The sequence below is a fragment of the Chlamydotis macqueenii genome, chromosome 29 (genome assembly GCF_036417535.1).
Source record: "Chlamydotis macqueenii isolate bChlMac1 chromosome 29, bChlMac1.mat, whole genome shotgun sequence".
NCBI lineage: Eukaryota > Metazoa > Chordata > Aves > Otidiformes > Otididae > Chlamydotis > Chlamydotis macqueenii.
This window is the reverse complement of record NC_141584.1, coordinates 2,877,087-2,889,670: the sequence shown is the minus strand read 5'-3', so window position 1 is coordinate 2,889,670 and position 12,584 is coordinate 2,877,087.

Here is a 12,584-nt window from a genome sequence, read left to right as displayed (position 1 = left end):
TACCACCAGCTGTACCTGGTTGCCCACTGAAAAAAAACCCTGAAAAAGGACGAACGTCGGCCGATTGCTCCCACACCAAAAGTGCCAGCCAGTCAAACTCTTGCTGCTCCTCACCGGACAGTGGCAGTGCATCTACAGCACCACAGACATCGGGGCTCCGGGCTTTCCCTGACCAACTGGGCTTAGAAGTTTATCACCAGCTGAACCTGGGCGCCCACTGAAATAAAACCCCGAAAAATCACGAACGTCCGACGATTCCTCCCACACCCAAAGTGCCAGCCAGTCAAGCTCTTGCTGCTCCTCACCGGCCATTCCCAGCGCATCTACAGCACCACAGACATCGGGGCTCCGGGCTTTCCCTGACCAACAGGGCTTCGACGTTTACCACCAGCTGCACCTGGGCGCCCACTGAAATAAAACCCCGAAAAATCACGAACGTCGGACGATTCCTCCCACACCGAAAGTGCCAGCAACTCAAGCTCTTGCTGCTACTCACCAGACTTTGGCAGTGCATCTACAGCACCACAGACATCGGGGTTCTGCGCTTTCCCTGACCAACAGGGCTTCAACGTTTACCACCAGCTGAACCTGGGCGCCCACGGAAAAAAATAAACGAAAAATCATGAACATCGGACGATTGCTCCCACACCGAAAGTGCCAGCCTGTCAAGCTCTTGCTGCTCCTCACCGGACATTCCCAGCGCATCTACAGCACCACAGACATCGGGGCTCCGGGCGTTCCCTGACCAGCAGGGCTTTGACGTTTACCACCAGCTGCACCTGGGTGCCCACTGAAAAAAACCCCGAAAAATCACGAACGTCGGACTATTGCTCCCACACTGAAAGTGCCAGCCAGTCAAGCTCTTGCTGCTCCTCACCGGCCATTGGCAGCGCATCTACAGCACCACAGACATCGCGGCTCTGGGCTTTCCCTGACCAACAGGCCTTCGACATTTACCACCAGCTGCACCTAGTTGGGCACTGAAAAAAAACCCTGAAAAATCAAAAACATCGGACAATTGATCCCACACCGAAAGTGCCAGCCAGTCAAGCTCTTGCAGTTCCTCACCGGCCACTAGCAGCGCATCTACAGCACCACAGACATCGGAGCTCCGGGCTTTCCCTGACCAACAGGGCTTCGACGTTTACCACTTGCTGCAGCTGGGCTCCCACTGAAAAGAACCCCGAAAAATCACGAACGTCGGACGATTGCTCCCACACCCAAAGTGCCAGCCAGCCAAGCTCTTGCTGCTACTCACCGCACATTGGCAGCGCATCTACAGCACCACAGACATCGGGGCTCCGAGCTTTCCCTGACCAACAGGGCTTCGACATTTACCACCAGCTGCACCTGGGCGCCCACTGAAAAAAAACCCCGAAAAATCACGAACGTCGGACGATTGCTCCCACACCAAAAGTGCCAGCCTGTCAAGCTATTGCTGCTCCTCACCGCCCATTCCCAGCGCATCTACAGCACCACAGACATCGGGGCTCCGGGCTTTCCCTGACCAACAGGGCTTCGACGTTTACCACTCGCTGAACCTGGGCTCCCACTGAAAAGAACCCCGAAAAATCACGAACGTCGGACGATTGCTCCCACACCAAAAGTGCCAGACAGTGAAGCTCTAGCTGCTGAACACCGGCCATTCCCAGCGCATCTACAGCACCACAGACATCGTGGCTCCGGGCTTTCCCTGACCAACAGGGCTTCGACATTTACCACCAGCTGCACCTGGGTGCCCACTGAAATAAAACCCCCAAAAATCACGAACGTCGGACGATTGCTCCCACACCGAAAGTGCCAGCCAGTCAAGCTCTTGCTGCTCCTCACCGGACTTTGGCAGCGCATCTACAGCACCACAAATATCGGGGCTCCGAGCTTTCCCTGACCAACAGGGCTTCGACATTTACCACCAGCTGCACCTGGGCGCCCACTGAAAAAAATAAACGAAAAATCACGAACATCGGACGATTGCTCCCACACCGAAAGTGCCAGCCAGTCAAGCTCTTGCTGCTCCTCACCGGCCATTCCCAGCGCATCTACAGCACCACAGACATCGGGGTTCTGCGCTTTCCCTGACCAACAGGGCTTTGACGTTTACCACCTGCTGAACCTGGGCTCCCACTGAAATAAAACCCCGAAAAATCACGAACATCGGACGATTGCTCCCACACCAAAAGTGCCAGCCAGTCAAGCTCTTGCTGCTCCTCACCGGACATTGGCAGTGCATCTACAGCACCACAGACATCGGGGCTCCGGGCTTTCCCTGACCAACAGGACTTCGACGTTTACCACCAGCTAAACCTGGGCGCCCAGTGAATAAAAATCCCCAAAAATTACAAACGTCCGACGATTGCTCCCACACTGAAAGTGCCAGCAACTCAAGCTCTTGCTGCTCCTCCCCGGCCATTGGCAGTGCATCTACAGCACCACAGACATCGGGGTTCTGCGCTTTCCCTGACCAACAGGGCTTCGACTTTTACCACCAGCTGAACCTGGGCGCCCGCTGAAAAAAATAAAAGAAAAATCACGAACATCGGACGATTGCTCCCACACCAAAAGTGCCAGCAAGTCAAGCTCTTGCTGCTCCTCACCGCCCATTCCCAGCGCATCTACAGCACCACAGACATCGGGGCTCCGGGGTTTCCCTGACGAACAGGGCTTCGACATTTACCATCAGCTGCACCTGGGCGCCCAGTGAAAAAAATAAACGAAATATGACGAACATCAGACGATTGCTCCCACACCAAAAGTGCCAGCCAGTCAAGCTGTTGCTGCTCCTCCCCGGCCATTGGCAGCGCATCTACAGCACCACAGATATCGGGGCTCCGGGCTTTCCCTGACCAACAGGGCTTCGACATTTACCACCAACTGCACCTGGGCGCCCACTGAAAAAAATAAACGAAAAATCATGAACATCGGACGATTGCTCCCACAACGAAAGTGCCAGCCAGTCAAGCTCTTGCTGCTCCTCACCGGACATTCCCAGCGCATCTACAGCACCACAGACATCGGGGCTCCGGGATTTCCCTGACCAACAGGGCTTCGACGTTTACCACCAGCTGCACCTGGGCGCCCACTGAAAAAAATAAACGAAAAATCACGAACGTCGCACGATTGCTCCCACACCGAAAGTGCCAGCCAGTCAAGCTCTTGCTGCTCCTCACCGGCCATTCCCAGCGCATCTACAGCACCACAGACATCGCGGCTCTGGGCTTTCCCTGACGAACCGGGCTTCGACATTTACCACCAGCTGCACCTGGGTGCCCCCTGAAAAAAAAAACCCAGAAATCACGAACGTCGGACGATTCCTGCCACACCTTAAATGCCAGCCTGTCAAGCTCTTGCTGCTCCTCACCGGCCATTCCCAGCGCATCTACAGCACCACAGACATCGGGGCTCTGGGCTTTCCCTGACCAACAGGCCTTCGATGTTTACCACCTGCTGAACCTGGGCGCCCAGTCAATAAAAATCCCCAAAAATCACAAACGTCCGACGATTGCTCCCACACTGAAAGTGCCAGCAACTCAAGCTCTTGCTGCTGCTCACCGCCCATTCCCAGCGCATCTACAGCACCACAGACATCGGGGCTCCGGGCTTTCCCTGACCAACAGGGCTTCGACATTTACCACCAGCTGCACCTGGTTGGCCACTGAAAAAAAACCCTGAAAAATGACGAACGTCGGACGATTGCTCCCACACCAAAAGTGCCAGCCAGTCAAGCTCTTGCTGCTCCTCACCGGACAGTGGCAGTGCATCTACAGCACCACAGACATCGGGGCTCCGGGCTTTCCCTGACCAACAGGGCTTCGACATTTACCACTCGCTGAACCTGGGCTCCCACTGAAAAGAACCCCGAAAAATCACGAACGTCGGACGATTGCTCCCACACCAAAAGTGCCAGACAGTCAAGCTCTAGCTGCTGAACACTGGCCATTCCCAGCGCATCTACAGCACCACAGACATCGGGGCTCCGGGCTTTCCCTGACCAACAGGTCTTAGAAGTTTACCACCAGCTGAACCTGGGCGCCCACTGAAATAAAACCCCGAAAAATCACGAACGTCCGACGATTGCTCCCACACCCAAAGTGCCAGCCAGTCAAGCTCTTGCTGTTCCTCACCGGCCATTGGCAGCGCATCTACAGCACCACAGATATTGGGGCTCCGAGCTTTCCCTGACCAACAGGGCTTCAACGTTTACCACCAGCTGCACCTGGGCGCCCACTGAAATAAAACCCCGAAAAATCACGAACGTCGGACGATTCCTCCCACACGGAAAGTGCCAGCAACTCAAGCTCTTGCTGCTACTCACCGGACTTTGGCAGTGCATCTACAGCACCACAGACATCGGGGCTCCGGGCTTTCCCTGACCAACAGGGCTTCGACGTTTACCACCAGCTGCACCTGGTTACCCACTGAAAAAAAACCCTGAAAAATCACGAACGTCGGACGATTGCTCCCACACCGAAAGTGCCAGCCAGCCAAGCTCTTGCTGCTACTCACCGCCCATTGGCAGCGCATCTATAGCACCATAGACATCGGGGCTCCGAGCTTTCCCTGACCAACAGGGCTTCGACATTTACCACCAGCTGCACCTGGGCGCCCACTGAAAAAAAACCCCAAAAAATCACGAACGTCGGACGATTGCTCCCAATCCAAAAGTGCCAGCCTGTCAAGCTCTTGCTGCTCCTCACCGCCCATTCCCAGCGCATCTACAGCACCACAGACATCGGGGCTGCGGGCTTTCCCTGACCAACAGGGCTTAGAAGTTTACCACCAGCTGAACCTGGGCGCCCACTGAAAGTAAAACCCCAAAGAATCACGAACGTCGGACGATTGCTCCCACACCGAAAGTGCCAGCAACTCAAGCTCCTGCTGCTCCTCACCGGCCATTCCCAGCGCATCTACAGCACCACAGACATCGGGGCTCCGGGCTTTCCCTGACCAACAGGGCTTCGACATTTACCACCAGCTGCACCTGGGTGCCCACTGAAATAAAACCCCCAAAAATCACGACTGTCGGACGATTGCTCCCACACCGAAAGTGCCAGCCAGTCAAGCTCTTGCTGCTCCTCACCGGCCATTGGCAGCGCATCTACAGCACCACAGACATCGGGGTTCTGCGCTTTCCCTGACCAACAGGGCTTCGACGTTTACCACCAGCTGAACCTGGGCGCCCGCTGAAAAAAATAAAAGAAAAATCACGAACATCGGACGATTGCTCCCACACCAAAAGTGCCAGCAAGTCAAGCTCTTGCTGCTCCTCACCGCCCATTCCCAGCGCATCTACAGCACCACAGACATCGGGGCTCCGGGCTTTCCCTGACCAACAGGGCTTCGACATTTACCATCAGCTGCACCTGGGCGCCCACTGAAAAAAATAAACGAAATATGACGAACATCAGACGATTGCTCCCACACTGAAAGTGCCAGCCAGTCAAGCTCTTGCTGCTCCTCACCGGCCATTGGAGGCGCATCTACAGCACCACAGACATCGGGGCTCCGGGCGTTCCCTGACCAACAGGGCTTCGACGTTTACCACCAGCTGCACCTCGGTGCCCACTGAAAAAAACCCCGAAAAATCACAAACGTCGGACTATTGCTCCCACACTGAAAGTGCCAGCATGTCAAGCTCTTGCTGCTACTCACCGGCCATTGGCAGCGCATCTACAGCACCACAGACATCGGGGTTCTGCGCTTTCCCTGACCAACAGGGCTTCAACGTTTACCACCAGCTGAACCTGGGCGCCAAGTGAATAAAAATCCCAAAAAATCACAAACGTCCGACGATTGCTCCCACACTGAAAGTGCCAGCAACTCAAGCTCTTGCTGCTCCTCACCGCCCATTCCCAGCGCATCTACAGCACCACAGACATCGGGGCTCCAGGCTTTCCCTGACCAACAGGGCTTCAACGTTTACCACCAGCTGCACCTGTGCGCCCACTGAAATAAAACCCCGAAAAATCACGAACGTCGGACGATTCCTCCCACAACGAAAGTGCCAGCCAGTCAAGCTCTTGCTGCTCCTCACCGGACATTCCCAGCGCATCTACAGCACCACAGACATCGGGGCTCCGGGCGTTCCCTGACCAACAGGGCTTCAACGTTTACCACCAGCTGCACCTGTGCGCCCACTGAAATAAAACCCCGAATAATCACAAACATCGGACTATTGCTCCCACACCAAAAGTGCCAGACAGTCAACCTCTTGCTGCTCCTCACCGGCCATTGGCAGCGCATCTACAGCACCACAAATATCGGGGCTCCGAGCTTTCCCTGACGAACAGGGCTTCGATGTTTACCACCAGCTGCACCTGGGCGCCCACTGAAATAAAACCCTGAAAAATCACGAACGTCGGACGATTCCTCCCACACCGAAAGTGCCAGCAACTCAAGCTCTTGCTGCTCCTCACCGGACTTTGGCAGTGCATCTACAGCACCACAGACATCGGGGTTCTACGCTTTCCCTGACCAACAGGGCTTCGACATTTACCATCAGCTGCACCTGGGCGCCCACTGAAAAAAATAAACGAAAAATCATGAACATCGGACGATTGCTCCCACACCGAAAGTGCCAGCCAGTCAAGCTCTTGCTGCTCCTCACCGGCCATTCCCAGCGCATCTACAGCACCACAGACATCGGGGCTCCGGGCGTTCCCTGACCAACAGGGCTTCGACGTTTACCACCAGCTGCACCTGCGTGCCCACTGAAAAAAACCCCGAAAAATCACAAACGTCGGACTATTGCTCCCACACTGAAAGTGCCAGCCAGTCAAGCTCTTGCTGCTCCTCACCGGCCATTGGCAGAGCATCTACAGCACCACAGACATCGGGGTTCTGCGCTTTCCCTGACCAACAGGGCTTCGACGTTTACCACCAGCTGAACCTGGGCGCCCGCTGAAAAAAATAAAAGAAAAATCACGAACATCTAACAATTGCTCCCACACCAAAAGTGCCAGCCAGTCAAGCTCTTGCTGCTCCTCACCGCCCATTCCCAGCGCATCTACAGCACCACAGACATCGGGGCTCTGGGCTTTCCCTGACCAACAGGGCTTCGACGTTTACCACTCGCTGCACCTGGGCTCCCACTGAAAAGAACCCCGAAAAATCACGAACGTCGGACGATTGCACCCACACCGAAAGTGCCAGCAACACAAGCTCTTGCTGCTACTCACCGCCCATTGGCAGGGCATCTACAGCACCACAGACATCGGGGCTCCGAGCTTTCCCTGACCAACAGGGCTTCAACGTTTACCACCAGCTGCTCCTGGGCGCCCACTGAAATAAAACCCCGAAAAATCACGAACGTCAGACGATTGCTCCCACAACGAAAGTGCCAGCCAGTCAAGCTCTTGCTGCTCCTCCCCGGCCACTCCCAGTGCATCTACAGCACCACAGACATCGGGGCTCCGAGCGTTCCCTGACCAACAGGGCTTCAACGTTTACCACCAGCTGCACCTGGGCGCCCACTGAAAAAAACCCCAAAAATCACGAACGTCGGACGATTGCTCCCACACCGAAAGTGCCAGCATGTCAGCCTCTTGCTGCTCCGCACCGACCATTGGCAGCGTATCTACAGCACCACAGACATCGGGGCTCCGGGCTTTCCCTGACCAACAGGGCTTCGACATTTACCACCAGCTGCACCTGGGCGCCCACTGAAATAAAACTCCGAAAAATCACGAACGTCGGACGATTGCTCCCACAACGAAAGTGCCAGCAACTCAAGCTCTTGCTGCTACTCACCAGACTTTGGCAGTGCATCTACAGCACCACAGACATTGGGGTTCTGCGCTTTCCCTGACCAACAGGGCTTCGACGTTAACCACCAGCTGAACCTGGGCACCCACTGAAAAAAATAAACTAAAAATCACGAACATCGGACGATTGCTCCCACACCGAAAGTGCCAGAAAGTCAAGCTCTTGCTGCTCCTCACCGGCCATTGGCAGCTCATCTACAGCATCACAGATATCCGGGCTCCGGGCTTTCCGTGACCAACAGGGCTTCGACGTTTACCACCAGCTGAACCTGGGCGCCCACTGAAAGTAAAACCCCGAAAAATCACGAACATCGGACGATTGCTCCCACACCGAAAGTGCCAGCAACACAAGCTCTTGCTGCTCCTCACCGCCCATTCCCAGCGCATCTACAGCACCACAGACATCGGGGCTCTGGGCTTTCCCTGACGAACAGGGCTTCGACGTTTACCACCAGCGGAACCTGGGCGCCCACTGAAAAAAAACCCCGAAAAATCACGAACGTCGGACGATTGCTCCCACACCGAAAGTCCCAGCCAGTCAAGCTCTTGCTGCTCCTCACCGGCCATTCCCAGCGCATCTACAGCACCACAGACATCGCGGCTCCGGGCTTTCCCTGACCAACAGGGCTTCGACGTTTACCACCAGCTGCACCTGGTTACCCACTGAAAAAAAACCCTGAAAAATCAAAAACGTCGGACGATTGCTCCCACACTGAAAGTGTGGGCAACTCAAGCTCTTGCTGCTCCTCACCGGCCATTGGCAGCGCATCTACAGCACCACAGACATCGGGGCTCTGGGCTTTCCCTGACCAACAGGGCTTCGACGTTTACCACCAGCTGAACCTGGGAGCCCAGTGAAATAAAACCCCGAAAAATCACGAACGTCGGACGATTCCTCCCACACCGAAAGTGCCAGCAACTCAAGCTCTTGCTGCTACTCACCGGACTTTGGCAGTGCATCTACAGCACCACAGACATCGGGGTTCTACGCTTTCCCTGACTAACAGGGCTTCGACATTTACCATCTGCTGCACCTGGGCGCCCACTGAAAAAAATAAACGAAAAATCATGAACATCGGACGATTGCTCCCACACCGAAAGTGCCAGCAACTCAAGCTCTTGCTGCTCCTCACCGGACTTTGGCAGTGCATCTACAGCACCACAGACATCGGGGTTCTACGCTTTCCCTGACCAACAGGGCTTCGACATTTACCATCAGCTGCACCTGGGCGCCCACTGAAAAAAATAAACGAAAAATCATGAACATCGGACGATTGCTCCCACACCGAAAGTGCCAGCCAGTCAAGCTCTTGCTGCTCCTCACCGGCCATTCCCAGCGCATCTACAGCACCACAGACATCGGGGCTCCGGGCGTTCCCTGACCAACAGGGCTTCGACGTTTACCACCAGCTGCACCTGCGTGCCCACTGAAAAAAACCCCGAAAAATCACAAACGTCGGACTATTGCTCCCACACTGAAAGTGCCAGCCAGTCAAGCTCTTGCTGCTCCTCACCGGCCATTGGCAGAGCATCTACAGCACCACAGACATCGGGGTTCTGCGCTTTCCCTGACCAACAGGGCTTCGACGTTTACCACCAGCTGAACCTGGGCGCCCGCTGAAAAAAATAAAAGAAAAATCACGAACATCTAACAATTGCTCCCACACCAAAAGTGCCAGCCAGTCAAGCTCTTGCTGCTCCTCACCGCCCATTCCCAGCGCATCTACAGCACCACAGACATCGGGGCTCTGGGCTTTCCCTGACGAACAGGGCTTCGACGTTTACCACCAGCTGAACCTGGGCGCCCACTGAAAGTAAAACCCCGAAAAATCACGAACGTCGGACGATTGCTCCCACACCGAAAGTGCCAGCAACTCAAGCTCTTGCTGCTCCTCACCGGCCATTGGCAGCTCATCTACAGCATCACAGATATCGGGGCTCCGGGCTTTCCGTGACCAACAGGGCTTCGACGTTTACCACCAGCTGAACCTGGGCGCCCACTGAAAGTAAAACCCCGAAAAATCACGAACATCGGACGATTGCTCCCACACCGAAAGTGCCAGCAACACAAGCTCTTGCTGCTCCTCACCGCCCATTCCCAGCGCATCTACAGCACCACAGACATCGGGGCTCCGGGCTTTCCCTGACCAACAGGGCTTCGACGTTTACCACCAGCTGCACCTGGTTACCCACTGAAAAAAAACCCCGAAAAATCACAAACGTCGGACGATTGCTCCCACACCGAAAGTCCCAGCCAGTCAAGCTCTTGCTGCTCCTCACCGGCCATTCCCAGCGCATCTACAGCACCACAGACATCGGGGTTCTGCACTTTCCCTGACCAACAGGCCTTCGATGTTTACCACCTGCTGAACCTGGGCGCCCAGTGAATAAAAATCCCCAAAAATCACAAACGTCCGACGATTGCTCCCACATTGAAATTGCCAGCAACTCAAGCTCCTGCTGCTCCTCACCGGCCATTCCCAGCGCATCTACAGCACCACAGACATCGGGGCTGTAGGCTTTCCCTGACCAACAGGGCTTCGACGTTTACCACCAGCTGCATCTGTGCGCCCACTGAAAGTAAAACCCCGAAAAATCACGAACGTCGGACGATTGCTCCCACACCGAAAGTGCCAGCCAGTCAAGCTCTTGCTGCTCCTCACCGGCCATTCCCAGCGCATCTACAGCACCACAGACATCGGGGCTCTGGGCTTTCCCTGACCAACAGGGCTTCAACGTTTACCACCAGCTGCACCTGGGCGCCCACTGAAATAAAACCCCGAAAAATCACGAACGTCGGATGATTCCTCCCACACCGGAAGTGCCAGCAACTCAAGCTCTTGCTGCTACTCACCGGACTTTGGCAGCGCATCTACAGCACCACAGACATCGGGGTTCTGCGCTTTCCCTGAACAACAGGGCTTCGACGTTTACCACCAGCTGCACCTGGGTGCCCCCTGAAAAAAAAACCCCAAAAATCACAAATGTCACACGATTCCTGCCACAGCTTAAATGCCAGCCTGTCAAGCTCTTGCTGCTACTCACCGGCCATTCCCAGCGCATCTACAGCACCACAGACATCAGGGCTCCGGGCTTTCCCTGATCAACAGGGCTTCGACGTTTACCACCAGCTGCACCTGCTTACCCACTGAAAAAAAACCCTGAAAAATCAGGAACATCGGACGATTGCTCCCACACCAAAAGTGCCAGCCAACCAAGCTCTTGCTGCTACTCAGCGCCCATTGGCAGCGCATCTACAGCACCACAGGTATCGGGGCTCCGAGCTTTCCCTGACCAACAGGGCTTCGACATTTACCACCAGCTGCAGCTGGGCGCCCACTGAAATAAAACCCCGAAAAATCACGAACGTCGGACGATTGCTCCCACACCGAAAGTGCCAGCAACTCAAGCTCTTGCTGCTCCTCACCGGACTTTGGCAGTGCATCTACAGCACCACAGACATCGGGGCTGCGGGCTTTCCCTGACCAACAGGGCTTCGACGTTTACCACCAGCTGAACCTGGGCGCCCACTGAAAAAAAACCCCGAAAAATCACGAACGTCGGACGATTGCTCCCACAACGAAAGTGCCAGCCAGTCAAGCTCTTGCTGCTCCTCACCGGCCATTGCCAGCCCATCTACAGCACCACAGACATCGGGGCTCCGGGCTTTCCCTGACGAACAGGGCTTCGACATTTACCACCAGCTGCACCTGGGCGCCCACTGAAAGTAAAACCCCGAAGAATCACGAACGTCGGACGATTGCTCCCACACCGAAAGTGCCAGCCAGTCAAGCTCTTGCTGCTCCTTACCGGCCATTGCCAGCCCATCTACAGCACCACAGACATCGGGGCTCCGGGCTTTCCCTGACGAACAGGGCTTCGACATTTACCATCAGCTGCACCTGGGCGCCCACTGAAAAAAATAAACGAAATATGACGAACATCAGACGATTGCTCCCACACCAAAAGTGCCAGCCAGTCAAGCTCATGCTGCTTCTCACCAGCCATTCCCAGCGCATCTACAGCACCACAGACATCGGGGCTCCGAGCTTTCCCTGACCAACAGGGCTTCAACGTTTACCACCAGCTGCACCTGGGCGCCCACTGAAAAAAACCCCAAAAATCACGAACGTCGGACGATTGCACCCACACCGAAAGTGCCAGACAGTCAAGCTCTTGCTGCTCCTCACCGGCCATTGGCAGCGCATCTACAGCACCACAGACATCGGGGCTCCGGGCTTTCCCTGACCAACAGGCCTTCGACATTTACCACCAGCTGCACCTGGGCGCCCACTGAAATAAAACCCCGAAAGATCACGAACGTCGGACGATTGCTCCCACAACGAAAGTGCCAGCAACTCAAGCTCTTGCTGCTACTCACCAGACTTTGGCAGTGCATCTACAGCACCACAGACATTGGGGTTCTGCGCTTTCCCTGAACAACAGGGCTTCGACGTTTACCACCAGCTGAACCTGGGCGCCCACTGAAAAAAAACCCCGAAAAATCACAAACGTCGGACGATTGCTCCCACACCGAAAGTCCCAGCCAGTCAAGCTCTTGCTGCTACTCACCGCCCATTCCCAGCGCATCTACAGCACCACAGACATCGCGGCTCCGGGCTTTCCCTGACCAACAGGGCTTCGACATTTACCACCAGCTGCACCTGGGCGCCCACTGAATTAAAACACCGAAAAATCACGAACGTCCGACGATTGCTCCCACACCCAAAGTGCCAGCCAGTCAAGCTCATGCTGCTCCTCCCCGGCCATTGGCAGCGCATCTAGAGCACCACAGATATCGGGGCTCCGGGCTTTCCCTGACCA